Below are 5,525 nucleotides of genomic sequence, written 5' to 3' on the forward strand. Positions count from 1 at the left end.
TAAACTAAAAAGCTCTCTCTATATAACAACTATATATATATATGCTTCAATCATTCATAAAACTAGGACAAATTAACTATTTGAATACTATAAACCTACAAAATACAAGGTTTCTTGAAATTGTTCTTATATAACACCTTCATTTCATATTCTACCTTTCTCTTAATCCTAATTTTAGAATACCACTGCACTAAGACTGTGGACTTTGCTTTATTCTGGTCTTCATCAATTTTTTTCTCAAACAAGGTATAACCAACTTAATTGCAAAAATGAAGCTATGCATATAGACAGACAACATTTTTGACCAAAGAAAATGAGAAAATATACTCGCAGTGCAACATTTTATTCTGTGCACCTTGCTAAGTAATGGTACTGCAGAGGCCTTATGCATTCAAGAGCTCATCTCCATGCACAACTCACTCCCTGCTCTCACTTTTTCCAAAGGAGCAACACTCTGTAAAATGCAGGAGTAACACAGCTGTCAAAAAATAAGGAATGTTTCCAACAGTGGAGTCCTAAGTAATGCTGCAATTTAGTTAACCAAACTGAAGGGGCCCACTTTCTTTCAACCTCACTGTTCTTCCCAGGAAATGTTCCAACTTTCTGAACTGCCCAGGCTGAAGCCTGATAAAATTCCCACACTGAATCTGAATTACACACACACCCCAGTATTAGGGACTCTCTTATAAATGAAAACCTCAGAGCAAAGGGTATGTGTTTATTTTCACTCCTATACCTAATACACAAAGAGCAACTTATTTAAAAACTAGAAGCTGAAATAGCAACACATACCAAATTTAGTGGCATCCTTCCAAACCTGTGTTTTCCTGGCACTTCTTCTCCTTGAAATCCAAATACCCACAGGCAAGCTTGCAAGTTAAAAAGTTTTCAGTCTTTCAGCCTTTTGACTTGTCTCTACAGCTCCCCCCTGTCCATTCACCACTTGTGAAAACACATGCAAATGCAAGCCAGCTACATAACTCTAACCATAAATTCAGCAAGAGCTGTTCTGATCCAGTCCGCGTGAACAAAAAGGAGATGGTTGCAAATACACAAACATTCGCAAACTGTACCTTTGCTTAAGCTGCAGCAGGAAATACTACAAATTATCTGGATTTTTTTTGACCTAGTAAATAAATATTTTTACCTTTAGGCAAACCTGGACAAGTCCAGAGCTGCATTCCTTCCAAGTTAAATCTTTTTATGTGTGCTTGTCTTCTCCTTTTGCCTCCCTAGCAAAGACAGGCCTTCATTCCTTGCAAACTCTTCCTATGTAATTCCTATAAAATCCACACCGAAATAAATGTGGTTTGTATTTCCAGCTCTTGAACCACAACAAAGTGTCTTACCTCATTACTAGGCACAATCAGGAACTTTCTGCAATAGTCAATCACTGGCTCATTTAAATCATCTAATATTCTCTAGGCAAAACCCTGCACAGAGGAAAGCCAAAGGTAGGGTGAACACCCTGGCTTAAAAAGGCCAGAAATATCTCTACTCCTGCTGTTTGAGCCGCAGCTGCTGTTCCTGCTCCTGGAGGTAAATAGTCTTGCTAAAGAAGTGTGAGTCTTGTTTCAGCCAGAAAAAGCAAATGAAAATGTAAACAGGAGGGAGGAGCCTGAGGGGATAATCAGGTTCAATGAAATCTGAACTACTGGAGCCAAGGAGGAGTGGAAATGTGTTGGCTGAAAAGGTAATTCAGTCTACAAGCTATTTCCTTACAGTGGTTCTTTTCACAGTCTATTTCAATATCCAGACAAAGCTGAGTGATTTTCTGTTCCCAGATCACTGACATCTTTTTTTCCTAAAACAAAATGCCATCAGAAAAGTTTGTTCCCCTGCACTGAACAATCAGGACAGACACTCTTATACGTGTTTTCAAGAATTTGAGTATTACTGGAGTTCTCAGGCAAGAAAAGCTTTCTGGAAGTCCTGCAGCAATAATGCTTTTTTTTATGTAGCAGTTGGTGCTCTCAAGCTCCCAAAGCCCAGCAGGCTTTGACTCTTTGTCTCTGGAATGAATCACCTCAAACTAGAGGCAGTGAGCCTGTTAGTTCCTCCTTTAACAACAGCTGTATCTCACCACACAGCAGCCCACAAACGTTTGCTCTAAACATTATTCCAAATGTACACATGCATCACCATCAGGCAGCAGTGGCCCTGGATAACATTCACTTTCTATTTCAGGGACTGTCTGCACTTTAATGACTTCTCAGCTGAACAAAGGATAAAAGTGGTTCTTGTATCCTCAAAATGCATCTACCTGTGCATTGCTTTTAAAGGAGTTAGAAGTGAAGTTCAAACATAATTCACACTTTTTGGTTCAAGTGTTGCTGTTCTTGCAAACCAGTAAATGGCTGCACATGAAACAAATCAGGACTCTGATAAAAGACACCAATCATGTAACAGAAACTATGCCAGCAGTACTTTCCCAGGACCAGAGAACTGGCTCTCTCCTTTGAGATGATGCAAAATTGCTTTTCAAGCTGCAAACTTCCTGCATCTGCCTTGAAGGTATGAATAGAAAAAAGAAGTTCTATTCAAAACCTTTCATGCAAATTGATGAGCGTCTCCTAAGATTCAAATTTAGTTTGGTTTCACTGCATTTTGGTTCTCTGTGCAGAAAAAAATCCAAACTGTTTCCCTTGCTTCAATTACAGGCCTCTTTTGCTCCTTCATAAGGCTGAACTGCATGCACATGTTGGTGATCTTGGACCATTAGCACTCTGCAAACTTGAACAGAGACTGAGGGTCAACACTGACACCTGCACTTAGCTAGATTACCAGAAGAAATCTAGACAACATAACAGCATCTCTGCATAAAATAACTTATCCTATGGTTAGTTTACCTGCAACAGATTCATTCAGACAGATCACTATGTTGCTCAAATTTTACTGTTCCAGACAGGGAACAATAGTGATGCTCCAACACAAGAATACTTTGGGAAAACACTGGTTAAACCTATCCATGGACTTGTTCAGAAAGATGTTCTTAAACCATATCACTCAACTGATGCTTCCTCTGTTATCATTTCCAGGTTTTCTGGGATGCATCACCCTTTGCAATACTGGCCATTTCTGGTTGTATGCACATCCCCACATCACAGGGCTATCAGTCTAGCCCAGGTATAGAAGAATAAATTCTGTAAGCTAGGCTACAATATATACCTCTTCAAAGCTTTTATGTTGACTGTTGCAAATGCAGATGATATGTGAACTGGTGCAGAGTGGCAGAGAAGGGTCATGCAAATGAACCAATCACAAGGAATCAATCAAACATTTTAAGAAAAAGATACAGAGTGTGAGTCCATATCATCTTAGAACTTGGCATGGTCCAAGTGCTTTCTACAATTTGGAGACCTAAAACTGCACGTTTTAAGAAAAAGATACGGAGTGTGAGTACATATCATCTTAGAACCTGGCATGGTCTACAATTTGGAGACCTAAAACTGCACTTGGTGCAACTCAAACTGTGATATAAAAAGTAGGCACTGATTTGGTAAATTGGTATAAGGTTGTGAGATCAGTTATTGGTTCATAAACATTCATATGGCAATCCTTTAATACATTTGTGAAGATTTTTTAGAAAACTGTGATTTGAGGATAACAGAATTGACTGGCAATGAAGAAAAAAGGTATTAAGTCATCTTCTATCACTGTTTTTCCTTTGCCTGACTATCCAAGGCATCCAAGCAAATGCTGATGTTCACATATGCACTGCATTAAAAAAACCCACGTTTTCCAGTATGGAATAGCAGTAGCTATGTCATCAGGAAGCCATTTGGTTTGTTGTGCTTCTCAAGTCCCTGACTGTAACAGAAAAATAAGAGTCTGAAGAAAACAAGGCATGCTTCTCAAAAAGTGAGCAAACTCTGAAAGGAAACTGAGGGGATTGCTGTTAGCAAAATACTAACAAGTAGGACCCACAGGCTCACACAAGGTTCTTAAACACTGAATCTTTTGAGAAGCAGAAACAGGGCATCCAAGACACCAAAGAATCTTTATGCTGTGCAAAGGTTAACATGTATTTCCCAGATATTCAAAGGAATCACATTTGTACTTTAATGATTTTACAAGCACTCTGGAGCAAAAAAAAACTCCCTCACAAAGCACAAGCTTCTAGAACTGAGGCTGGCTGCTGTCCAGGCAGTATAGAACACAGCAGAGTCAGCCAGCACAGACTCACCTTTAGAATATTACTGTAATATATAGTCCCATTTTTGCTCACCTGCTATCAAAAGAAAATAATACTTGTGCCATGGTCCAAAATACAGACTGATACATTTACTTCTGCAACCCAATATACAGAAGCTAATATCTATTTTGATTCTACTTCTGCAAACTCTTCTCAGCCATTTAAGCAAAGACTTAACTTGAAGTACCATATGCTTGGAAAACCAGAAAAGAACAATAAAACATCACAGTACAAAAACATTGCCACAAGTACAAAACACTAAGCAAAGTTTAAGGGGATTTCAAAGTTACTGAACTACATGAAACCCTTTCTCTTCATTCATATCAAAACCAAAGCCCAGATTCAGGAGCACTCCATTAATTTGCAAGTGCATGCTCCAAATGTTGATGCTCAGAATTCATGATTATTCTTTCCTTAGTTGGAACAGCACACACACCTTAAACTGCAGCATTTCTCTCACTATACTGTTAGGGTTTCAGCAAAAACTAGTTATGGCCATTAAATGTAAAGCAGTGGAACAACACTGATGACTCTACATAGTTGCTGAAAAATGAAAAGGTTTAAAAGTGCTTGCTAAATGGTTAACATAATGATTTTACTCTTTCTGTTAAGTATGGAACATGTAATTTAGCATTATTGTCATTATTAATAAAATTGCTCCACCACTCTATGGAACTCTTCAATAAATTGATCTTCAGGTGTTTCTAAACAAGTTCATGTATGAAAAAGGGAAGCTGAGGCACAGATATGTTTAGTAGAGCTCTGATTTCGAGTTCATGTATCAAAAAGGGAAGCTGAGGCAGATATGTTTAGTAGAGCTCTGATTTCCTGACTTACTAATTGAACTAATTGGTTTTGCACTAGGACTGATGAGACTTTTGGCTTATTTTCAAGTATTACAGCAATATAGAAGCAGTATATAGTAATCTTATATGATGATAATTATAGTATTTACTTTTCTCAGAATAAGTGCTTGAAAGCAATCTGCACATGTTCAATACAAGCATATACTAACATAAAAATTTTGTATATTTTGTGGAAAATTTATACTGTACCTAAAAGACTCAGAAAGAAAAGTTCTTCATACAAAGTATATTTTATGCATATTTACTGAAAGGAACACAAGGAATAGCTTGATGCTAGAAACCTAAGATGAGTTTCAGAAGTTTAACCAATCTCTTGTATGGGTAATAAGATTAGGAAACATTCTTTAAGGTCCAGAATAAGATAGAGATACAGTATCTAGCTCATACTACCTAAGAGACATTTCATTGCTTTGGGCCATCTCAGAAACTGCATAGATGAAGGCTTATGCTTCCATCTGTGCCTA

Source organism: Acanthisitta chloris, unplaced genomic scaffold (assembly GCF_000695815.1).
Source record: "Acanthisitta chloris isolate BGI_N310 unplaced genomic scaffold, ASM69581v1 scaffold2021, whole genome shotgun sequence".
In the NCBI taxonomy this organism is placed as follows: domain Eukaryota; kingdom Metazoa; phylum Chordata; class Aves; order Passeriformes; family Acanthisittidae; genus Acanthisitta; species Acanthisitta chloris.